This window comes from Manis javanica, chromosome 2 (genome assembly GCF_040802235.1).
Source record: "Manis javanica isolate MJ-LG chromosome 2, MJ_LKY, whole genome shotgun sequence".
NCBI lineage: Eukaryota > Metazoa > Chordata > Mammalia > Pholidota > Manidae > Manis > Manis javanica.
The window spans coordinates 138,554,157-138,579,763 of record NC_133157.1 but is presented as its reverse complement, the minus strand read 5'-3'; the positions used below and the strand labels follow the sequence as shown (position 1 = coordinate 138,579,763).

The window sequence follows — 25,607 nt, the reverse complement described above, 5'->3', positions numbered from 1 at the left end:
TGTTTTGACTGCTTTTATTTTCCTTTTAATTGTCTGATGTTTAAGCAATCAACCAAATTCTGTTAGGCAACTCAGTTACAGAATTCCAGTGAGTGAGATGATGATAGAATTCCAAGTACCATAATTTTCTTAATGTATTTTTTAATGAGAATTTTTTTGGTATCATTAATATATAATCACATGAGCAACACTGTGGTTACTAGACTCCCTCATTATCAAGTCCCCACCACATTCCCCATTATTGTCAGTGTCCATCAGCGTAGTAAAATGCTATAGAGTTATGATGCTGTGTTTTGAAAATGGTGAGATGGAAGATAGTTGAAGATGTTTTTGGAGAGAAGGGAAGGCAGGACTGTCTGGATCCGAATTTCAAAGAAAGAAAGACTTTGAGAAAGAAAAGCAAGATTCCAAGGATTGAAGTGTGGAGAAAATGTGTGAAGAGCAAAGAGCCATTGAAGAAGAACCAATGGTAGAAGTAGGAGGAAAACAGGACAGTGTTGGCTGATTGTTGGGAGGATGGGGGATCAGGACAGAGAGGTAATTTTTTCAGAGATGAGAAGGATCACATTTTCCTGAACTGGAGGGAACGAATACATATACTGGAGGAAATGATTGTAGAGTGCCTATATTGTGGCTTTGGTCTTACTGGATTAGAAAGCCAAATACATTGTTTGGCTTCACAGGGGGAACTACCTCTTTAGATAGTGCTAAGAGATGACATTTTATTGAGTACTTGCTGTGGGCCAAGCTCTGCACTAACCATCTTATATTAATTATTTAATATCATCCTCATTTCAACTCCTTAAAGGCAATATGCTTATTGTTTCCATTTTGGAGATAAGTTAACGTAGGTCCTGAGAGGTTGCGTGATGAATAAGTGGTGGAGCTAGGCTTTGAACTTATTTATCTGATGCTAGAGCCTGTATGTCGACTCTGATGGTTAACTACTGAGGACATGACCTGGAAAATCTTATATTACTTGCTCACAGTGGCCATTCAACTCTTACTGAAAAAAAACAATTTATTCTTACTTTCTAGGGGGCAGATGATTTCTGCTGAAGATTGTGTGTTCATTCAAAGGTTTGAAATGAAAAGAAATCCTGATGAGAAGTAAGAAATGCTTCAAACTGAAGGCAGTCAGGTGATCAGTATAAGTATTATATGATGAATACCTCCCTGTGTCATTAAAAATTTTAGAAAACATTTTTAATGACTGTGATGTTTCATTGTGGGTATGCCTCATAATTTAAAAATTCTTTTTCATTGGAAGACATTTGAGTGATTTCTGGTTTTCTTTGTTAATTTTGGAAAAAATGCTATATTGAATATAATAATTTATTCAACCTATCCTTCATTTCTGAAAATCATTTTAGAATAGATCACTAGAAGGGAAATCAATGTTTCAAGATGTTTGATGTTTTTAAAGTCGCTTAGCTTTAAAAAAATTTTTTTTTAATTTCCACATTTAATTCTTTGTAGAATAAGGTGTAATTCCACTGACCATCAGATTTTCTGATACGGGTCCTGATTGGCCAAAGGAGCTCTTGTACATCTCAGTCTGATTCTCACAACAATCCCAGGAAATTTGGGAGGGAACATATTGTTGGCACCAGTTTTTGTTGAATTCCAGAGAGCATAGTTGGTAAGTCATATTGTGGAGACGGGCTCTAGCCTTCTGATTCCAAGCTCAGCGGTCTTGTTGCACTCATGTTGTGCTTCCCAGTAAGGAAAAAAATTTCAGAACCAATGATGATTTTTTACTAACTACGTAACTTTATGCTATCATGGGCAATCAAGAGTTGACAGTGGCCAGTTCTGTCTATGTATTAACTAAACATTTTGAAATTTATCACTGAAAATCAAATATCTGATGCAAATTATAGTATGATCCTCCTGTACTTCACAATATTTGTATAAAAGGTGTACATTTTCTATAATTGAAATCTACTAGTTAATAGGACTCTGAATCCTGCAAGAGAAATAAGATTTTAGTGAAATTCCATTAAAATGTAGTATTTGCAATTGAAAACAATAATTAACATTAATTTAATTTTTTCTCTAGTGTGCTAAAACATTTATAAATCTGATGACTCATATCTCCAAAGAACAGACAGTTCAGTACATACTAACCATGTTGGATGATACACTGCAGGTATGTGGACCTTTATTTAATGCATTTGGTGACTTCATTATTTTGTGCACTGCACACTAACAGCAGGTATGGAAGGTTTCACTTACAGCACTTGTTCTCTTCTAGTGTGTAATATATTCTTCTTCATTATATAGGTTGTAATTTGCTAATGGTGGTAAGAATGGGAACGTCCACAAACAGGATATTTTTGTCATTTTCCAGGATGTTAGGTAATCAATCTGTATTTTTTCCACAATACCTCCAAATTCTTTGTTGAGCACCAGCTGGGCGAGTCACTTGAGGCTTTCCAGATGCTCTTACAGATTATCTAGATGTATTTACAAATGATAAGACTCCTCCTCTCTTAGTCATTCAGCAGATTTCAGTGCATCCATATCTTCTTGGCTATTGCAAATAGTGCAGCAATAAACATAGGGGTGCATATGTCTTTTTGAATTAGGGATTTTGTTTTCTTTGAGTAATTTCGTATTCCTAGGCGTGAAATTCCTGGGTCAAATGGTATTTCTCTTTTTAGTTTTTTGAGGAACCACCATACTGCTTTCCACAATGGTTGCACCAACTTACATTCCTACCAACAGTGTAGGAGGGTTCTCACTTCTCCGCATTCTCACCAGCATTTGTTATTTCTTGTCTTGGATAGTGGCCATCCTAACTGGTGTGAGGTGATATCTCATTGTGGTTTCAATTTGCATTTCCCTGATGATTATGATGTGGATCATCTTTTCATGTGCCAGTTGGCCGTCTGTATTTCTTCTTTGGAGAAGTGTCTGTTCAGGTACTCTGCCCATTTTTTAATCTGGTTATTTGTTTTTTGAGTGTTGAGCCATATGAATTCTTTATATATTTTGGATGTTTTCCCCTCATCAGATGAGTTATTTATGAACATATTTTCCCATACTGTAGGATGCCTTTTGTTCTGCTGATAGTGTCCTTTGCTGTACAGAAACTTTTTAGTTTGATGTAGTCCCACTTGTTCATTTTTTATTTTGTTCCCCTTGCCTCAGGAGGTGTGTTCAGTAAAAAGATGCTCATGTTTACGTTCAAGAGATTTTTGCCTGTTTTCTTCTAAGAATTTTATGGTTTCATGACTTACATTCAGGTCTTTGATCCATTTTGAGTTTACTTTTGTGTTTGGAGTTAGATAATAATCCAGTTTCATTCTCTTACATATAGTTGTCCAGTCTTTTCAACACCAGTTGTTGAAGAGGCTATCTTTTTCCCATTGTATATCCATGGCTCCTTTATCATTTATTAATTGACCATATATGTGTGGGTTTATATCTGGGCTCTCCATTCTATTCCATCGATCTATGGGTCTGTTCTTGTGCCCGTACCAACTTGTTTTGATTACTATAGCTTTGTAGTAAAGCTTGAAGCTAGGGAGCATAATCCCCACAGCTTTGTTCTTCTTTTTCAGGATTTATTTGGCTATTTGGGGTCTTTTGTGGTTCCATATAAATTTTAGAACTATTTGTTGTAATTCACTGAAAAATGCTGTTGTTATTTTGGTAGGGATTGCATTGAATCTATAAATTGCTTTGGGCAGGATGGCCATTTTGACAATATAATTCTTCCTATCCATGAGCACAGGATAGATTTACATTTATTGGTGTCTTCTTTACTTTCTCTCATAAGTGTCTTAAGTTTTCAGAGTAAAGGTCTTTCACATCCTTCATTAGGTTTATTCCTAGGTACTTTATTCTTCTTGATGCGATTGTAAATGGAGTTGTTTTCCTGATTTCTCTTTCTGCTGGTTCTTTGTTAGTATTTAGGAGTGCAACACATTTCTTGACCTTGGTTTTATTTTTACATATATGTGTACATACACACCACATGCGCATGTTCAGGAATATCTTCAATTTTATACATGTGTATAAATTAGAAACCATGAGTTCACACCATCTCCAGTTTCATTTCAGCTCAGTGCCACAGAGCTTCTTCTCATCTCGCTTTCCATGTCTATAACTCTCTTCTGTGACAATGAGATTGTGAGCTCCTCTTACCCTCTGTATATGGACTCCTTTGTTCTTCCCTATAATACAAAGACAATTGTTTCAGAATTGCTGATCCATATAACTGTGAAAAACAAGCACTTTATCTAGAGTGGGGTATTTTTTTTGTTTGTAGTACTTTGTCATTAAACTGAGGGTTTGTAATCAGAGTATTCTGTTCAGATTTCTTAGAGTGTTTATTTATATTATTTTTCTTGAAATACAGCTAGATTCACTTGTTTTTGTTTATATTCTACTTTAGTTTTTTTCTCCTTCTTGTTGATTGTATTTTATTATTTTTGATTATGTAACATGCTTCCAGAGGTCAAAACTATACAGAAAGGCATACTCAGAAAAATGTCACCAAATACTCACCCCATCCCTTGCACAACATTCCTACCTACTTTTGTAAGAAACCAATTTCATAGATTTCTGGTTTATCCTGTTTTTTCTCTGCAAAAGGAGACTGGCAGGTACACATGTATTTTATTATTTCTCCCTCTTTCTTATATAAAAATACATTCTACATATAGTGTCTTGCATTTTGCTTGTTTTGCTTAATGAAATATGCCAGAAATAATTACCTGTCAGTTCAGAGAGAGCTTCTAGATTCTTTTTTGACAGACACAAGTACTCCTTTATTAGATGTACCATAGTTTACTTAATCAGCCTGCAATGTAATGGACATGGAGGTTGGTTCACACACATATATTTGATTTAATAAAGCTTTGTTTTTCAAAGTGTGTAGTTAGTGAGACCTGTTCATGAATATTTATCAGCAGTGGGGGCATCTTCAGCTTTGGTGATTTTGGTGTAAATTACTTGAGCTCTGTTTTGGTATTAATTCATAAATCCTCTACTAAGGAGCTCCCAAAGACTACCCTGGCCAGGGAACCAGGAATCTTCACTCTCAGAGACAACCACTAGGATTATAAGCTTTATAGTTGCAAAGTTCCTTATATAGATTATCATATGTGGCTCTGTCAAACAAGGTTACATTATTGAACTTGTCTCAAACTTTGCCTTTGGACCACTTCTCCTTGGCTTTGCCCTCAGATTTGTTCACTGGATCTTTGTCTTTCTTGGCCAACTTTCTGTCATCTTTCTTCTTGTTGCCCTTGGGTGGCATTGTGAAGCTCAGAGAACAGCTGCTACCATTGCAGGCTCATAAGATGTGGGAGAGAAAAGTGCTATAAATATCTTGTAATTAGAAATAATGAAGTAAAGAATAGCTTTGTGCAAATGTATTTTCATATTGTTGGGACCATACTTCATGGTAAATTATTAGAAACAGAATTGCTGAGTAAGAGAAAGCGACGTACTGTTGTTAAGATATTGCCAAACATTCAATTTTGCAGTCCCCCTGTTTCCCTACAGGGGGGATACCTGTAGGGAAGATACCTGTTTCCCTACAGCGTTGCCAGCAGAGGGCATTGTCAAGCATTTCATTTTTTGCTAATCAAAATGGTATCTGAAGTTGAACATCTTCAGATACATAGTTTTAATTGTGCTTCTTGACCTGTATTTATGAAGGATGTGTGGAGGGATTTAGACTCTGGTAGTAGACATTGTCCTCAGCTACTGACTGAATGTATTTTAACAATCTGTTTTATTGGTAAAATTTTAGGTACACTGAGAAATTTATACACACCTCTATCGTTTGATTCTATGTACTATTTAAAAAATATTACAATTACATTTTTTCCTGTTTTTAATCCAGTCATTTCATTTTTAACACTTCTGAGTAGAGTACTTTTGGACTGAATTGCTTATTTTCCCTCATGTGTTAGTTTTTAATACATAATTTTGAAGATTAAAATATTTTCTGTACTTGGATATCAAGAGCAATTGCTAGCTGCCTCTGAGAGAAAGGGCTTTATCCATGTTCTCTTAAAGTTGTAATTTGCATGCCTGAAGCAATAATGATGGCTTGGAGGTATAATTTTAAAGCAGGAATTGAAATCACAAAGGACTAGTTAAGAAAGATGGGTCTTAAAATACATAAAATAGTTTCTGCTCTTTCTGTCCGTAGGGTTACATGTACGAGGATTACAATTTTAGCTTTGGAAATAATCCACCAGTGGAATTAATGATTTTGAATCTTTTGATAAAGTCACTATCGTAATTTAAATTGTTATTCTAAACTGTCATGATTCATTACTTAAGGAGATGTTAATTTATTCCTCAAACAGTATCTTTTAGCACAGGCCAAAATTAAAACCAGTGTATTTAAAAAGTAGTAAATGTTGATCTGAAAAACTATTCTTTATGTTGTGCTTTTGCCAAATAGTGCTGTTTACACTTAGTGAACCAGAGAGTGGATTCCAGGGAGTGATATGCAGAGAAATTTTAGGTGAGAGGTAGAGTTTATATGATTTGAACTAAGAATTATTTTTCAAATACTGTATCCACTTGCTGGTGTGATATGCTTTCTTTCTTTTTTCTGTCTTTGCCTTGATTTTTCTATAATCATATGTTAGGAATAACCTTGAACATTTGATATTTTTCTTATTCCCTGTTTTCCCTTGCCTTCTTGGAAGTAGTTTGAGGTGCTTCCTGCTTATGCTTCCATCTTGAGCTAATCTGTGGTCTTACAGCCCCCTTCCAATTTTGTTTGTGTGGAAGCAGGTTAGAGGAGGTTAGGCAGTGTCAGGAAGGGCAGGCAATTCAGAGGTGCAGTGTAACTATCTATACCTTGTAGGGCTGGATTGTGTTATCCTGGCTCACCTGATTTAAAATAATAGTGATTAAAGGTGATTTTATTTAAAAAAGTATCTATTCCGCCCCCTTTGCCACTCCCTGCCCCATAATCATAATTGAGAGACAGATCTTATACACACAGGTAAAAGGAAACACACTGATGAATGAACTGAAAGTGAAAGGTTGAGAAGCAGCACACAATTATACATTCTTTGGGAAAATGCATTCTGATTAGTGATATGATTTCTTTTCTTTTTTAGGAAAATCACCAGCGTGTGAGCATTTTCTTTGACTATGCTAAACGTAGCAAGAACAGTGCCTAATCCTACTTTCTGCCAATGTTAAATCACCAGGATTTCTTTACTGTACATATGGTAAATTTTGAATTGATCAAATTTCTGATTTAGGGAAGAAACACATCTGGGCCCTTTAGGATTTGGCAACCTCCAGGTTCCCAGAGGAGTAATTGCTGTGCTGTTGACTTTTCGAAGAGGTGTTTCCCTATTGGTGGTTATTAATGTGGGGATATGGGAAAGGCAGAGGAGATAGGATTGCTCTGAGATAGTTAAAGTTGTGTGGTATGTCCAATTAGTTCTCTAACTTAAAAGCCTTTGGTAAAATAAGCAAACAGCTTTAGATGGTCTGGGACAGGATTAACTGCATTTTACTATAGAATTAAATTTTACTTTGAAGCAACCACTATGTTTAATTTTTACTTTAGTTAAGTAATTATTATTGCTTTTTAATATCTTAAACTGCTATTTTAAACTTGACCTGAAAGGCTATCTTTGGAAGCCTTAATTAACACTGTAAAATCTCTTATGGAGAATGTATGAAAGGAGGGTTGAGGGAATAAATATTTGTGCAGCCTTTTATATTCCCAGTGTGGAGTGGGCTGCATTGGGGTGCTCCTGAAGCTGCTCATTTCAGTAGAGGTCTTTACATTTTTCAAATCAAGAACTACTGTTAGTGAAACATCTCTGATCATGTGTGTTCTTCCTCTCTCCATATATGTCTCTATCCATTTATGTACTAGTGTATTCATGTACTGTGTATCTTACAAAACATTTATGAAAAGGGGGACTCATGAAATAAACTATAAGGAATTTCTTTTTATAGAAGTATTGTTGATACACAACCTTATGTTGGTTTGAAAAGCACAGTGATTCAGTAGTTATCCATATAATTAAATCTTCTGAGGAATACTTTTTAAAAAACCAGTAATGTTTTTTTTTCTTTCAAATTGTAGAGGCTTGTTTTTACTGTCTGGATACATGTTTTTTTTCTATTTTGATAGTCTTATAGTAAAATCTATTAAAGGCCAAATTATTAAAGACCAAATATACAGTTAGGGTAAGGTTCGCCATTACTAATTATGCAGCCAAATCCATGTTTTCTTTATGACTTCGATTATTTTTGGCTAATCTTTTACATTTTGTGGGTCAGTCTGTCATTGGTTTGCCATGTGCTGATGAAGAGCCTCTGCTAGGAGTAGACACATGAAGTCTCTTGTTCCTTTGTCTTTTCCATTTTGCTGTGTTTCTGTGGCTATAATTTTCAATCCCAGTTTCCTTACAGGAATCCTGATCTACTTTGTGAAAGTTAGATCAGTTTAAACTAGATAAAATATCTATAAATTCCCTTAGCTAAGCACAAGAAAACTTCCATTTGTTGCAACTCAGTGAATGAGACAAGGCGCTGATGTTAGCCTTCCATGGTGTAGAATTCCCAATATGCCAGGACATTCGAATGCCTGTTGGACTGACCTTAAAAGCATTTCTCTGTCGCCAGGCTCAGCTGTATCTAAGCATATGAACAAACGTCAGTCTACCAGCACAGAAATTATTGTGGGTTAGCTAACTTCAACCATCTGTTCTCTACTAGGATTGAGTATTGCTGAATAATTGTAGTTTGGATAGAGTGACTTTCAAAAAGTACTAATATTAGATTGGGTTTGTGTGTGGAGACGTAGTATTTTATACTGCCTATTTTTTTTTGTGTGTGTATATATGCATTTTTTCTAGATTTGAGGTATAATTGAGATAAAGTTATAAGATATTTAAGGCACATGATTTGATATACATCTGTTTATACTGCCTGTTTAATTAAACATTATGATGAGTTTTGTAGTTTAACAAACTTGAGAAATTGAATTAGAAAAGGGTATTTGTTTACATCAAGAGAGATGATTATTTAATACGCAGGATATATTTTATACCAAATAAAGATTTTTAAGTGTGAGAACTCACAAGGGGCTTAGAATGAATGAGACAGTGACAGGCAGTTTGCCATAGGGATTGTTCAGAACTCTGCCAAGTGATTTGGTGAACATCTGCCTCTAAGGAAGATTTTTCAATGTTAACATTCACAAATTCATTAAAAGGGCCTTCCGCCCCCCAAAAAAAACCCAAACAAATTTTTCTATTCTTTTGATTTTGGCTGTTTTACAATGAATTTTACTTTTGAAACTCAGAATAATACAGTGGATGTTATGAAATTCCTAAACTACAATTTATTTTGGTTTGGTTTAATGGATATATTTAAAAATACATTTTGACTATGTTTCAAAGTTTATTTTTTAAAATGAAAACTAAGATGCTATTTTTGGAGGAGTTGACTATTAAAATCATACAGCAAAATAGATATGAGCCCTTGTTTTTAAGGTATATGAACTGATTTTTAGAATCAATATAGCAATCAAAAGTATTTCTTATTTTTCAGGCAGCAAGAATTATTGCCTAGTTAGCAGCTTGGGGAAAAGAATTGATGGAAGGTAGTGACTTAAATTACTATTTCAACTGGATGGAAACTCATCTGAGTTCACAGGTGAGAAACATTTCCTTTAGTATCTTTGAAAAAATATAACATTCTGAAGCTATTTATAGTGATTATGTGAAATTCATTGTACAAAAAAATTACGATAAAATAATGACATTTTGAACTTCATAAGTAAGCCAGACTACTGCTTTTTCTTTCCTTGGCTTGACTCTAACTTCTGTTCTTTCCGTCATTTGGGACTTTCCATTCATGCTTTCCAGTGGGCTGGGACTGTCTGTCTTCTAGCTGGCTGCCGAGAGCGCACAGCTGGAGAACTGAACGCACTCATACAGTTCCAAAAAACATAACATAAGGCTTACCATGTAAGGCTTATAAGAAAGGAGAAGAAACAGTGCTGCAGGAGAGAGAGTGCAGGCAGGCTTCGGACTGAGAGACTCACAGGCATGGCTCCCACGTCTGCCTCAGGACCCTGAACCACCAAGGTCTGTGTGAGAAGTCTTGGTTTTGGGAGAGCTCTCCAAATGTTTCTGGTGGGATCTTTTATGTCCTCTGGTCATATAACCAGGCCAAGCTGTCTAACCAGTTACACCAGGAGACAGACTAGTTCTAGGTGTCACCAGGGGGTTTCAAACTGTCTGACAGAAACACTATAGATCATTAATATATCCACTTAGCCTAGTCTTGGCCAAGTGTCCATAGCAGGCTTGTAGGTGCCCCAGGGTAAGCCCAGAGCTCCTGGGTCCAGCTGCAAGGTAGTTAGTTGTCTCATACAGTGGCAGCTCCTCAGGATTTCACTGCATCACTGTGGGATGGAGCATTTAGGCCTAAGGCTAAGTGTGAAGCCTGCTTGTTGGTGGTCTGGGTGCTTTCAGGTCTCTCTCTAGGTCTACTCCATAGAGGGAAACAGCTTGCTAATTTAATGGTGGGGAAATTGACAGGTTCTCAGTTTTTGTCTTCATGGTTTCCTAGAACAGGGAAAGACGGGACACTTATGATGGCTAGGTGGAACATTTCTTTTAGGCTTCCAGTGACTGACTATTAGGTGGTAAGGGGACACTTGGTGTAATGATCCTCATAAAAAGGACTGAAATGAACGTGAGTTGGGGAGGAGTATTCTGGGGAAGAAAAGGTAGAAGAGAATGAGATTTTGGTGTGGGGATGGGGAGACATGGAGGAATTGGGAGCAGGAGAAGTAATACTGGTAGTTACTATGTTGTTAGTGTTATATTACACATAAATGTCTATTTGAAATATTTTTCAAAAGTTGTAATTTAGATTTTGGGTGATGTTATTTTAATTGATTTTAATTTGAGGTCTAAGAGAGACATGACATTTTGCTTGAATTTATTTTTTTGTCTTATTTCCTGCCTTTTTGGGGGAAGCCTAATTGCCTTTAACGTTTGATGGGGATGTTTTGGAGTATTTGAACAAAATCAAGTATTCTTTAGTCGACAGCATAAATTTTAACACCTTTTGGCTTAGTTTTTAACAGTATTTTTGCAAGACCCACAAATGTGCAGATTTTACTGAGTTTGTGAGGTTATTTCAAAAACAAGGTATTTCAAAAACAAGGTATTTCAAACAAGAAAAATAGGTGTGTGAAGATGAGATTTTAAATTTGTAAGTGTGTATTATTTGGGATCAAAATGCTTAGTTAAATCGGTAACTCCAGGCCCCTCCACCACCCTTTTTTTCTTTTTTGAAATTAGTTTTTCCTTCTGCTTTAAGTGTTAGCTTTATGGTTTAGTGGTAATGAGGCTCTGTTGTAACTGAATCCATAAAATGAAAATTGGTAGGAAAGAATGTATATCATAGTTTGCTACTAATATTTTGGGTTGTTTCATCTTAGACTGCTCATCACAGATGATTTCTTGCTTTTGGAATGATGAGCTCTGGTTGAAACCATGTCCGGTACTTGGGGAAATCTCTTTAGTCGCTAGTGGAAGCAAATGTTTCAATGTCCAAAACAGTTTTCATTAGAGTTGAGCTTACTGGTATTAGATAACCATTCTTACAGACCCCTCTGTAACTGTCTAGTGCATTCTTTTCTCACCAAGTCTTTGGCTTTGTTCAGTTTTGGTGTGGCATTCCTCCTTTGCAAGTTCTGCAGCAGGGTGTCTTCATGGTGCCCAGGCGCATGTCTGGTCACTGCTTCTGCTGGGCTCGGGGTTGCACCATCTCTCTTGCTGTTGGCAGATGCATCTTCCATAGCCTTTTATCAGGATTAAATTACAGACTTGTTTAAAGAATCGAACAGGATAATTTGGGATTTTATTTGCTACTTTGCTTAAATGTCATGTGATATTTCTTTAATCTGAAAGATCTCTCTCAAGTGTTTTCTTCATAAAAAGGATCACATTCATGATTCTAACAGAAATAAACTTTCAAAAGTCCAAATTAGTAGAAAGTTTGGGTATTTTATTCTTTGACTGTATAGTAACTTTTGAGGAAGTAGCATTGTGTGTTGTTATGGGGGCTCATGCCTGGCACTCAGTAGATAATGATTATTGAATAAAACAAAATAAAAATTTCCTTGCAGAAATTCATTACCACTTTTCTCTTGTAATTCAACCTTTGACTTTTTACCTTGAATTTCTTTGGTGATTCCTACATAGCATGTGAGATTTTGATTTTCATTCTAACTTGTTAGCATTGCTGTGGATAACCTAATTTAAGTTCCATGTAGTATTTCCCCGTTATTACACACCTGTTTTGAAAACTTTGCCACAGAATGTAATGTAGACAAGCTAAGCCAGTCATCTTACTAGAAAAACAAGTAAGTAGATCCTGAAACTTGGAAATTTGCAATAACTTCACTAATGAAGTTTAGCTGGAGCTCAGTATTCAATTTATTGTTCAATTTTAAGTAATTTATTAAGTTATAATCTGTAAGAGTGTAATGCCTTTTAGAATATTTCATATCATCCCCATGCTTTTTATTAGTTGATGATATTCCATTAAGTAGGATTAGAAAAAAATTATAAACTCCTTATCTCCCTTTCATAAGCTGATAAATAAGGATAAAATTAAAAACAAAACTAATTAATAAGTAGTTATTTATTTCTTAATAGAAACTGCATGGTAGCGGTGTCGCTGTTGAAACAGGAATAGTCTCTTCAAGTGATGTAAGTATATTCCTTCTTAATTCACTGGCCTCCTAACACCATGAATATGAGTTCTTTTGAGTCATTTAAAAATCTAAAGATGTTTACTAGTTCCCCCAGTGTAAATCTATGGATTTTAATATCACTTCTAGTTAGGTTAATGGTATTGTAAAAGCTATATATAAATATTTATGGTCTGTACTGGTCACTTTTTCTATGGTAGACACAAGACTTGCTCTTCCCTGTTGCTCTTCTGTTCAGGTCACTTTATCTCAGACCTGAGAATCAAAGCAAGAGTCTGAATTCAGATGCACAACTGGAGCGAATAATCATGAAGTTACTCTTTTCACATTTCAGTTGTATGATAAACTGTCTAGTATCTAACAGATAGTGAACACTGCAGCAAGCAGTGTTGCAGTTCCAGAAAACGGTTCAGTTATCTGATGACACTAAAACTTGTTACTTGTACTATGTTGCTCAAGGCTTTATGTAGAGCTACAAGGTGGCCAGAACCCCCTAATCACCTCTGTTGGGCCAGTATCTCCCACAATTTTTTTAGAGCCAAAAGGTTTAAAGGTTTGAAGGTTAAAACTAATCATATTTTCCCAAGTTCCTTTCTTAGTTAGAGTTATCTTCCCATTTGGGAATGTTTTATCTTTGTTGTACTCAGCATATCTCAAGAGCAGGCAATAAGTTTGGACAAGTAAGGATTGGACAGGGTGTGACTGGAGCCAGTTGAGAAAAAAGATATGAGGAGAAAAAGCTAGAAATGTAGGTGACATACATCTAGCTTCATTTGTTGGAAATACCTCTGGGAAACTGGAAAGCATTTTTAGAAGGTAATGTCTGCAACCTGTCTGTAATAGACCAAAAGAAGCTCTGTAGAAGCTATTTAATGTCCGTATTAATTCCCGATACTTCCATAATCTGCATGGAATATGCCTGTATGTATGCTCTGAGACTGTAGATGGCAGCAAAACCCATTTTCAAAGCCAAGAGCAGGGCTTTTCAAAGTAGGTTGAATAATTTGGCAAATAGTTTGCAGATAATGGCTACTAGCCTTGTGAAATGAAATCAGAACAAAGTATAGAACTAGGTAAGTAATTTGGGGGTCAAGGTGGGGGAAGAAGGTGGAGGATTAGAAGTCTAGATATTCAGCCATAACAGATGTTTAAATTGGGAATCATTATTTCATATAATTTGAGTTTCTACCAGTTCGAATTTTGAAAAATTGTTTTATTTGTGTATTAGACTTACTGGTATATTTTTTAAAAGGTGTTTTCAAAATCTTATGTTGTCTTATAAACATATCTGAGTGCTTGTAAAGGGTTTTTAAGTTATTAAAGCATATATATAATGAGTTGTAACTTCTGGTGACATGACATCCTTATTTTTACTCTTTCCTGCCAAGCATATTGGAAAAACAAAACTGATGAATTGAACAGGCAGTGCCTTAGTCAAAGTGGTTTATCTGGTTGACTCATACACATACATCCCAAATAGAATTAGGATGAGGGTAATTGTAAGGAAAAGAGTACCTTGAATCCCACTTTCCTCTCTCAGTGCCCTTCAAACCCGAACATACCGCCTCTTCCTGAAGGTTCTTACTTTTCCAGATGGCTGTCAACTTGGAAAGCAGATTCAAACAGGTTGAGAGCAGGGTGTCATTAGCTCTTCTTTTGATAGTTGTATTGTGCTAAGAGAATCTAAATTGGTAATTAATATTTACTGGGCCCTTACTACATGCTCTATACTGTTTTACTCATTTTACATTTAATATCTTGACATGTTCACACTGCCTCTGTGACACAGGTCTTACTGTAAGCACCATTTCCTGGGTACGGTCAGTGAGGTGGTACAGAAAGTCACACCAGCTTGCCCAACGTTGGCTCCTGAGTAGCAAAAACTCCACAGAGGCAGTTTGCCTTTGGAGGCAGCTGAACTGGAATTGGCTCTTCAGGCATTCATCACGTGCCACAGCCTGCTCAGACTTAAACATATTAATACTGTATCTTAAAATACCTCTAGGCTTAAGAGAGCATAGAAAAGCAGTCTGCAAAGTGATATTGCCACCTGATGTCAGTATAAAACAGATAGATAAAATTTTACAATGCAAAATGTGAAATTAGCAGGATCTAAGAGTCTTAACTTTTAAAATGCCACAGAAACATCGTAAGTTGTGAGTGGATCATACAAACATTTATTTTTAGATGATATTACATAAATGGAGCTTCCTTAAAATGCATTGTACTGTCTCTGCCTGAATGTAAAAATAAATGGTATCAAATCATATATCTTTACCGTAAACTGTCCGGTCCTTTACTGGCTCTTGAATGTGAATGACCAATCTTCCGTTCTTTTGAGGAAGCCACACAGCCTCAGATGATAATCATCATGCTGGTGCCCTGCAGCAAAGAAGGATACTGTGATCTCTCACAAGCTTTGGAGGATTTGGAAAGAATCTAGGAATTTTGGATTGGTTTGTTTCTCTTTGGTTTCTTTTTACTCTGTCCAGCTTCACTTACACATGTGTGTAGGGGAGCAGGGTATCTCCTAGCTCCCCCATTTGAATGTGTCCTGTTCTCTGCCATTTCTGTTGTAGATTCAGGTTGCATTAGGTACTGCTGATGGACATTGTTTCACTGGTAGTTACAAACTTGATTGCCAGTTTCTCCTGATTGCTTATTTTATTCTGCCTTTTATTGTTTTGGAGCAGTTCTGCCCATTAGAACTTCCATGATGATGGAATGTTCGAGTGAGGAAGAAAACTTTCAATTTTATTTAGTTTTTTCTTTCTGGTTTTATTGAAATATATTTCACATACCATAAAATCCATCCATTTGCAGCTTAGTGGGTGTTACTGTTTTTACAGAGTTGTACAGCCATTGCCATGATCTAACTTTATAACATTTTCAGCACTTCAAAAAGAAACCCTGTACACATTAACAGTCATTCCTCATTCCTGCTCTCTGCTCCCAACCTCTGGCAACTGCTAATCTACCTTCTGTTTCTTCCACCCATTTCATGCAAATGAATTTTAAAAAATATATAATAAGTGGTCATCTGTGACTGGCTTCTTTCACTTAGCTTAATGTTGTCAAGATACATCCACTCTTATGAAGGTTGCACATGAAAATGTGGTTACTACATTCACCCATATTACCAAGTCCCCCCCATGCCCCATTGAGGTCACTGTCCATCAGTGCAGTAAGATGCCACAGAGTCACTACTTGTCTTCTCTGTGCTGCACTGTCTTCCCCATGACCCCGCCGACACCATGTGTACTAATCATAATACCTCTCAATCCCCTTCTCTCTCACTCCCCACCCACCCTCCCACACCCCTCCCTTTTGGTAACCACTAGTCTCCTCTTGGAGTCTGTGAGTCTGCTGCTGTTTTGTTCCTTCAGTTTTGCTTCGTCGTTATACTCCACAAATGAGGGAAATCATTTGGTACTTGTCTTTCTCTGCCTGCCTTATTTCACTGAGCATAATACCCTCTAGCTCCATCCATGTTGTTGCAAATGGTAGGATTTGTTTCTTTCTTACGGCTGAATAGTATTCCATTGTGTATATGTACCACATAAAGTTAAATAAAAAAATAGATAAAAAGACTGAAAAAAATTAACAGCACTTTAGAACTAGAGAAAATATTCAGCTTTTTTGGCTTTTAGCTGAATTTCTTAAATGGTCTGTGGCAGTTTTAATATCCTTGTTAATATGGGGTTTGTTCTATTGGTTTGGCTTTGTTTTTAATTTAATGCTATGCTAATATGATACTTTTCAATCTTCCAGAATAGGTAGAGTACTTTAATGATTTTTTTCTTTACTATTTTGTTGATAAATTCATCAAAAGTGCAGCCAGGTAACAGAAATGAATGGGCTGTGTCAGTAAGTCAGATAGTTCAGGCCTGTTCTTTAATTGTATGTAGTCTGCTCTAGCTGGTGAGTTGTAAAGTCTGAGGACCCAAAGTAATTCACAATCAATTACATGTCTGTGCAGTTTTCAAGTGCATTGTTCTTTATCTAAAGCAATTCTTGGATGGTATTTATTGTTCAATTACCTTTTATCTTCTTATTGCAATATTAACACATTTTAAACATTGGAGGTCATTGAAATATGCACACAGAATGAACCTTAAGAAAAGAAGTAAAGAGAAGAACCTGTGAGTTTTGTTCTTCTAATCAGAGTTTTGGAAGGATCGCCTGGAGTTGTGTTCTGGCAATGCAAAAGAAAATTACATGGTAAAGTATTTCAGTATGCAACTTTTTTTACATACCATTTTCAAAGTATAGCTCTTGTAACAATAGGTCATATAAAATATGCATTAGATAGGTTCCTAGAAGTTGTATATAAAGCAGTAATTTATAAAGCGAATAATATTTCCTCAAGTTCACAATAATTTTTCCCTGTAATAAGGAGTCCTAGTGGTCATGTAATTGAATTATATGACTAAGCTAATTATACTGAAAGCAATCTTTAGGGAGATTTCTAAATTTCTAAATTATTAGTAAAAATACTTGTTTTTGTAAGACCTAAGTCTAAGACTATTTTAAGTTAATTTAATCTAGGTATTTTATGAGTATTGACTAGAGGATTTCTTTTAATAAGATAACTTCAGAAGAATTCAGAAGAATTGTATTTTAGTTCCTGAATATGAAATAATAATAATATATGTTATAGTTGTTTTGTGCTTTGTAGAACTGATTTGAGTCAGATTTGAGTAGTAGACTTAAAAAAATATTTGGTAGGGCTGGTATCATATTCCTTTATTGCTGACAAAGCAACTTGGAAGAGTTTTAGCGATTTGCTAAAGATAATTTGGTAAAACTTCTGATAGGCAGACCTTTCCCCTTGTCCCTTCCCTTCCTTCAATCATTTTTACCTTTATGTCATAACTTACATAAAATGCACAGACTTTAAATGTTCAGCTGATTGAATTTATGTCATGTAACTTCCTACTCAAAACTTCCTTCATTTCGGATCCCACAAAGTTATCGTTATCGTGACATCTATTACCATAGATTAGCTTTTCCGGATCTTGAGCTCTATTACAATGGAATTATATGTAGTATGAACTCTTAGATGTCTGAATTCTTTGGCACAATATTGTGTCAATGAGATTCATTCATGTTGCATTTAGCAGTATTTCCTTCTTTTTATTGCTGTGTAGTGATCTGTTGAATGAATCTTATCTATTCCCTTGATAACGGATATTTGGGTTACTTCTAGTTTTTGGTTGTTATGATAATAACATGTCTTTGACAGTTAATTCTAAAATGGAATTGCTAGGTTATAAGGCATATGCAAATTTAGTTTTAATTGATATTGCCAATTGGTTTTCTAAACCAATTCATGTATCCATCAACAAAGTACAAAATTCCAGTTGTTTCAATGCCCTACTGATACTGATACTGATTGTCCTGTGTTACTTTTAAAAGTGAATGTCTGTGATAGAAGCAGAAACCATACTTACATGTGTGCATGCTCACTTTTTCTATGAGAAAAGATTCATTTAATAGTCATGAAACATTAAATACTTTTGGGACTGTTAATCAGCAATCTTCTTATTTCATGTAAAACTGGCTTCTGGAATTTATTTTAGTCAATTATGTGATCGAAAAGTTCTAACTTGGTGCTTCACTGACACCACGGGCTGTGCATTTTCACTGTCTAGGCTCAGGTACTTTTTACTACAGTGCTTTTTTTCAAGTGTCCGCAATTCCAAAACTTAGGTGAATATTGTTTTTCACTGTTTCTCATTCAGTTTGTACTTAAGTCTCAGCACTAGGGAGAGAAACATTGAAAATTTGTCTATGAGCATTTTTATATCATTACTTTTACTTTAGTACAATATCACTGAAGGTTTTGTTTATTTGTATTGCCTGCTTACTTTATAATTCCTCAATTCTTGAATTACTTTGTAATTCTGAAGAATGTGGGTCTCTGAGACCATATTCAGCAGAAAGGTAAATTCTATTAGTTACTCTTTTCCTTATGATGTGATTATTCCATCATTATACAGAAGAATTTGCATTTTTAGCAACATTGGATAGTCTGTCCAAATGATATTCTCTTAAACATGTTGAGAAGTAGATATAAAACAGTTTTTCTCTATTACTGAGGTTTGCTGCAATGAGAGTGCATGTTGTGGCCAATTCTCAGCCCAGGATGTCTGACGTGGCACAAAGAACTCTCCCTCAGGCATGAAGGCAGTAGGCTCCTGATGCAGATTCAAGATTAACTCATTATTGTAATCTCAACAAGTTATATCACATTTTAAAATCTTGGGTACCTCATCTGAAAAGATGGGTATCATAATATTTTCCTTTTAATTCCAATTTTTGGTTTGAAAGTGCTTTGAAAAACATCATATGCATTAATAAATTGTGTTAAAAGAAGTTCTTTTTTTCTTTTCGAACAGTTTTTTGGTTGTGGGGGTTAAAAGATCCATTTTGATTACTGAAAAAAGCGAAAAACTACATCAAAGAAAAACTGTAGTTGAATGACATTAAACAAATAGTATTCAGGAGATAGTATAATGGGTATCTAAAACATCTTTTTTTGTGTGTATGTATTTTGTTGTCAGTCTAAATACAGGTAGTTTTTTGTTTCTTGATAAATTACTTTAACAGTTTAACAATATTTTGTGACTAAGAGAGCTCTATTATCATAAATATTTTCTAGTAAAATAGGATGACATAAGGTGCAGCCAAAATTGATTAGCAATTTATATTAGTTCTCAAACTGAGATGACTTAAAAAAAATTAGGCAATTACATAGAATAGATACCAAAAAGAAACAGGATAATAAATAGTACCAAGTTTTATATATTTCTGTAGTATTGATGATTATCAGGATAAAATTTTGGTCCACCTTAATTATTGAACTATATTAGAGACCCATTTATTTGGAATTGGTGTAAGATTTGAAGTTTGTTTATATTTCTTTTGTTTGCTCATTCACTCCAGAAATATTTATTGAGGGCCTCCTAGGTATAGTGCATGGCGCTGTAAGCACAACACTGAACAACATGGGCACGACTCCTGTCTTCCTAGGGCTGCATTGTATCTCAGGTGGTCAGCATGAGACAAGGGACTACACACTTGGATTTTTTTAATACACTTGTGGCAATGCTTGTAAGAGAAGCATAGGTCCCTTGAGAGTGTATACTGAGGGGATGTCATCTGGGGCCAGGTTTGCTAGGCTTTCTTGAGGAAGTGGAGGGATGAGGCCTGCGTCTTGGGTTCTGAGAGGTGTGTGTGGAGAAACAGGGCCAGAGGTGGGAAAACCTGTAGTGGTGGAGGAGTTGCAGTTGCAGAGAGAGGGCTGTGAAGCAGGCCGGTCCGGAGTGTGCAGGGCTTTTGAGGTCATTTAGGATTTAGAAGATTTTCTTGGCAATGGGAAGTCACTGGATAATATTAAGAGGGAGAGTCACATGGCAAAGAGCAGCTGTGGAAAGGAGGGTAGTATCTGTAGTGCATGACACCTTAATATGTATTTTGAGATGACCTCATCCATCCAATTGGATCTGCCATACTGCAGCACAAACACTTCGCCCCTAAATTGCTGCATTGCTTGCTTTTTTATCTTCCTTTGGGGTTCTGTCAGTTGTGTCTTCAGCAGTAAGGCCCTCCTTAAAGATCCTGTTTGAAGAAGCACCCATGTCTCCTTCTGTGCATTTCCTGTTTCCCTTTCTTACATTATTTTTGATGCATTGAACTTGTCAGATTCCAATATGCTCTATAGTTTCCCTGCCTTCTGTGTGTATGCTTTTCCTCTTCCTCCATTAGACTATAAGCTCCCTGAGGCAAGGGACTGAGGTCTGTTTGGTTCATGGTTGTGTGCCCAGGGTAAGAAGTCTGGCACATAGTAGACACTTGATAAATATTTGTTGCATGAATATTGAGTAAAGATTTGTAGGGCCTTTTTGGGGAATAGTTAAGAACCAAGAACAATGCAGGCCTAACATCCCTGATGAGTTTCTCACAGGGCAGGCCATCTGAGGTTGTAGCTGCCAAGCAGTTTGCTAGACCTGCAAAGACAAATGGGCTCCCTCACCTTTGGTTGGATTCTAAGTACAGTATATTTAAAAATAAAGTGGAGTTCCTTTCACATATCAGATAATATAACCAACTCAACAAATGTTGTTGAATTAAGGAATACTTCTTTAAAGTTGAAAGCACCATGGATCTAAATATTTATATAAGTTAAGTTGTTAAAAATGCAGTGAATCTCTATAAGATTTATTAAATGAAAAAAAATTACAAATGCAAGTTATAGTATAACCTTATTATATTAAAAAAAGTACATATTATACACATAGAAAATTTCTGCAGTGTAACATGGAAATCCACTAATACTGATTATATCTTAGCAGTGGTACTAAGAAGGCGATAAGGATGACTTTTTCTTTTATGCTGTTCTATGTGAAGTGGATAGTTTATCATAAATATGTACAAAGCATCTTATGTAAAACTCAGGTCATAAAAATCATGGGCACAAATATTGACAAGCTTCCATAGTACTTCTCAAATCATACTTCTAGTTTGTACATATACCTAATCACACAGGCACCCTCCTTGGAAGTTCTGAGCATAGAGGTAAGGGAGGCCCAGGGAGAGGTCACCTGGGAAAGGCGAGGCTCTGTTACAGTCCTAAGGGAAGGCACAGAGATGTTCTTTGATTTCTTTCTTGTGACATTTCTGTTTGGAAGGAGCAATTTTTTGATCACCTCAAGTATTACCTCATCAGGTTTGGTAGTTCTTGATAATGCCCTCTAAGATAGAACAGATACTTATCTGCCTTTCTTTTCTTGTTCAGTTTGTCTTTGATATTTTGTGAGATTTCAGGATTTTTATATTAGTAATTACAGCCATTTCAAGAATACTTTTCAAATGTCATAGTGTCTGCTAAGAGTATAGAACATTCTAGCAAAATGAAAAATACATATCGCAAGAGAAGCCCAAGCTTGGTGTTTGCATTGAACAGTATGGAGGATAATAGTACATTTTCTTTATAAATCAAGGAAAGCGGCTTAGAGGAAATGATAACATGGAATTTGGGGGCTTCTGTATTTGTCATTTTTTAAAAATGTTATTTTCCTAGGCAGGAAACAAAAATGACTTCACTTGGACAAAACACTTCTTAAAGCTTTAGGTTCTCCTTTTTTTCTTCTGAAACCAAAAACCAAGTGGAATGAATATTTAATTGTTCATTTGGCAAACAAACATTTTTAAAGTGCTGTTATTAACCAGGGACTGTGCTTAAGAGCTGAGATAAAAAAACAAACTTCTCTTTTGCTCTCTGGTCTAGTGGGAGTGACTGATAGATACATACACAGAACAAGAATGGCTGATTTATATGTGGCACCATGGCAGTGATTAATTTCATCTGGAGAAATCAGAACACAATAGTAGATGCAGCAGCAAACATTTGTTGAGTATTATGTGACATGTACCTTGAAATCAGTTTCTTCTCAGCACAAAAACTATTTCACTGAGAATGTTCCTATATTGACTAATGTAATTATACCCCTACCCCATGGGATTTGTCCTGTTATCCCCATTTTATAGGTAGGAAGCTCATTCAAGGTCACATAGCTGGTATATGGCTAAGCATGGCAAGATGATTCCAGAGCCTTAACCATCACGCTATCCTGCTGCCTTTCTTTCATGCGGGGGGGGTGGGGGGGGAGTTCAGATGGAGAGCAGAATGGGAAAAGGGCTTTCCAGTAAGTAGTTGGAGATGGAGGTCTGATTCTCAGGTGAAAGAAACTGTTGAAACTGGCAATTTCAGGTCACTGTTGATCCCATATTTGCCATATTAATGGCGATGATTCTTTGAAGAAACCTTCATGTGTTGGGAAGAAGAAAGATGCAGAGATTGGTAAAAGGCTTAGGTATAGTCTTATGGTGGGAAAGGACTTAAGCATATTTAGAGGCTGAGGAGAGGAAACCAACCAAAAAGAGGCTGAAGATGTAGGAAGGGCTTGGCTCTATGGACGTTGTGCAGAACGAATGGGATACAGGCCTTGCTGGGGCTGTGGGTCTTGGGTAGGAAGAAGTCTCTCTCCTGAGTAAGAGAGGGGAGAATGGTGGGGAAATGGGAAATGTGATTCAGTGTAGGGTTGAGAGGCTAATAGCTGAGCGTATCTCTAGCTAGTGGTCTCTGATTTATCTCTGCCTGCTGAGTGAGAGAAGAAAGCAGGACAGGCAATGACTGTAATTTTTTCAATATGGCTTTTGGCATTCAGTCCTCAGATGTGTGAACACCTGCGGCGCTATAATATCATTGCAGTTCTGTCTGATCTCCTTCAAGAATCTGTCAAAGAGAAAGTGACAAGATCATTCTTGCAGCATTCCGTGTAAGTGTTTTGTGCACTTTTTCTTTGTTTGCTTTTTACAGTGTGTGCAAGGAATTTTCACTGTGGAGTATATTTGAGAGCTTTTTAGCAGGTGGGAAAAGTTTCCTGTTCTCCATGTAGTTGTAAAGCTATGAAGTCTTGGTGAACATAGAGTAAAATATCACTAATTTCTATTTATGGCATGGGGAGTGGGATTGTGGGGGTGGAAATGTATGAGGTCCAGAATGCTTGTAAGGAAATGCAGTTTTATGATGTTCAGATAGAGGAAGTCCCTTTTTGTTACAGTGTGTTCCAAGAGACTGGCTAGCTGTATAATTCTGAGGCAACTGTAATGATCTATAATTACTTCAAACAGTTAAGTTACCAATTAGGATATGAGAATTTTAGTGATTGTCTAAGTCAACTTCTTCTGTTAAACAGGTGAGGGAGTTAAGGGTAAGACGGAAGCCGAGCTAAACTCTAAATCCTTGGTCTTTTGGCTATCAGGAATTTGTAGCACAGAAATAAAATACTGTTAATTGGTTACCCACAACCAGTGTGCAGTTGATCCGGGAACAGTGTGGGGGTAGGGGTCCCAGTTCCCCACCCAGGTGCAAAATCAGCAGGTAACTTGTGACTGTCTTAAACTTAAAAACTTAAGTTGTAGTACCCTTCTGTTGACCTGAAGACTTTCTGATAATGTAAACAGTAGGTTTATACATATTTTGTATGTTACATGTATTATATGCTGTATTCTCACAACAAAGTAAGCTAGAGGAAAAAAATACTTTTTCAAATTGTCACAAATATTCAACTAATTTTCCAATATATTTATTGAAAAAAATCGGTGTATAAGTAGACATGAGCAGTTCAAACCTTTGTTCTTCAAGGGTGAACTGTATTTATTATAATAATTGTCTATAGATCATTTTGTTGTTCATCTTAGCATTTAAATGGGCTTCTGAGGGATAGCTTGGCTGACCTAGTGTCTTTCAATAATAGTGGGAAGTTCTCATATATCGCTCACTCTGGGCCACGTGTTGTCCTCAGGTTTTCCATTTGTTAACTACTTAATGCTCACCACAGCTGTGCAATGTGGCAGTTATTGTTGTTATTGTTAATAAATTAGTGTCAGTATTAGTATTGGTTTTCTCAGTTTACAAATGGGGATACTGAGGCAGAGAGGGCATGTTGCTGGCAGGTGGTAAATGTGCAAATCCAAGTTATTGGCTTCAGAATCTGCTTTTCACCATTCTTTGTTCTTTTGCTGTCTTTAAGTAAACAACAACAAATCAAAAATGAAAAGTACAGACATATTGCAGAAATGTAAATAGTGTAGACACCATATTTGCCAAGTTAGTCACTTTTCTTGCAGTTTTTTCTATGTACATAGAGATAAGTATGTAAGTAGATGTGTGATTTTGCTTCATATTTAGGAATAGAAGAGGCATCATATTATAAATACTTTCCTATAACTTTCTTATATATAATGAGTATGTTTTCATTTTTTTATGTGTAGGTCTTCAGTATTCTTTACATCTGTGTTGATGTAAAGTGGTTTATTTAACTAGTATGTTATTGATGTGCATATGGGTGTTTCCAGTGTCTTTCACATATGTTTGCCCACTTTGATGAATATTTCTGTTGGATATAGTTCTGAAGATGGAATGGCAGAGTCAAAGAATAAACTTTTTACACTTTTGATATATGAAGTAAGTCGTCTTTCAAAAATGTGCAAATTTATATTCCCATCAACTGTATATTATCAGTGTGTTTTTCCATTCTTTCATTTGCATTTGATGTTATCTTTCTATTGTTACAAAAAGGTGAAAAATGAAGTCATGTTTTAAATTTGTATTCTGTTCATAATGACTGAAGCTGAGCATTGTTTAATATTTTTATCAATTGCTCATTCATACCATTTGTCACCTTTTAAATCTCAAAATTTGATGTGTAAGGACTCTTTTCTGGATGTTTGTAGTTAATTGTAATGATAGCAACTGATGATTACTAAGAGGTTATTCTGTGTCTGGCACTGTTCTGATTGCTTTAAATTATGCATTTAATCACCCAGGAACACCATGCAATGGGCATTAGGCCACAAGAGGTTAATTAATTTGCAAAATAGCTAGGAAGTGGCAGAGTTCAAATTCAGGTGGGATGGCTCATGCTCGTAACCATCAAGCTAACCTGTCTTTGAGACTGAGAATAATAACTGTTACAATTTAATGAGTGATTTTCATGCTTTGTCTTATTTAATCTTCATGATCATCTAGTGGATTCTATTATTATTTTTATTTTGTAGATGAGGAAACCAAGACTGGAGATATTCCTCAGTTAGTGAGCAATAAGATTGGAATGTCAGTGAGATCTGTCTGGCTGTAAAGCCATCTTCTTAACCCTCTGTCATCTCTTTTTCTTTCCGGGGTACATTTTCTTAGGAACGTTAGCAGTGGCATTAGAAGGAGGGAAAACAATGCAAAGAGGAACCATAGGTCATGTGAGAGAGGAATTAATTTAGTTTCCTTTGCTGAAAA

The 25,607-nt window shown here is 35.9% G+C and overlaps 1 long non-coding RNA gene and 1 pseudogene across 1 annotated transcript in view; one reads left to right on the top strand and one right to left on the bottom strand.

The window, feature by feature from the left end:
- Nucleotides 1–1,036: 1,036 nt before the first annotated feature.
- The window catches only part of LOC140845233 (uncharacterized), a 115,582-nt gene continuing 91,011 nt past the window's right edge, over nucleotides 1,037–25,607 (top strand). The window contains exons 1-6 of the long non-coding RNA XR_012124021.1: nucleotides 1,037–1,141; nucleotides 1,480–1,642; nucleotides 2,063–2,152; nucleotides 7,104–7,217; nucleotides 9,565–9,669; nucleotides 12,693–12,746. This is a non-coding gene — a long non-coding RNA (uncharacterized lncRNA). The remainder of the gene's footprint in view (nucleotides 1,142–1,479; nucleotides 1,643–2,062; nucleotides 2,153–7,103; nucleotides 7,218–9,564; nucleotides 9,670–12,692; nucleotides 12,747–25,607) is intronic.
- On the bottom strand, nucleotides 4,906–5,272 carry LOC108405200 (small ribosomal subunit protein eS25-like; annotated as a pseudogene).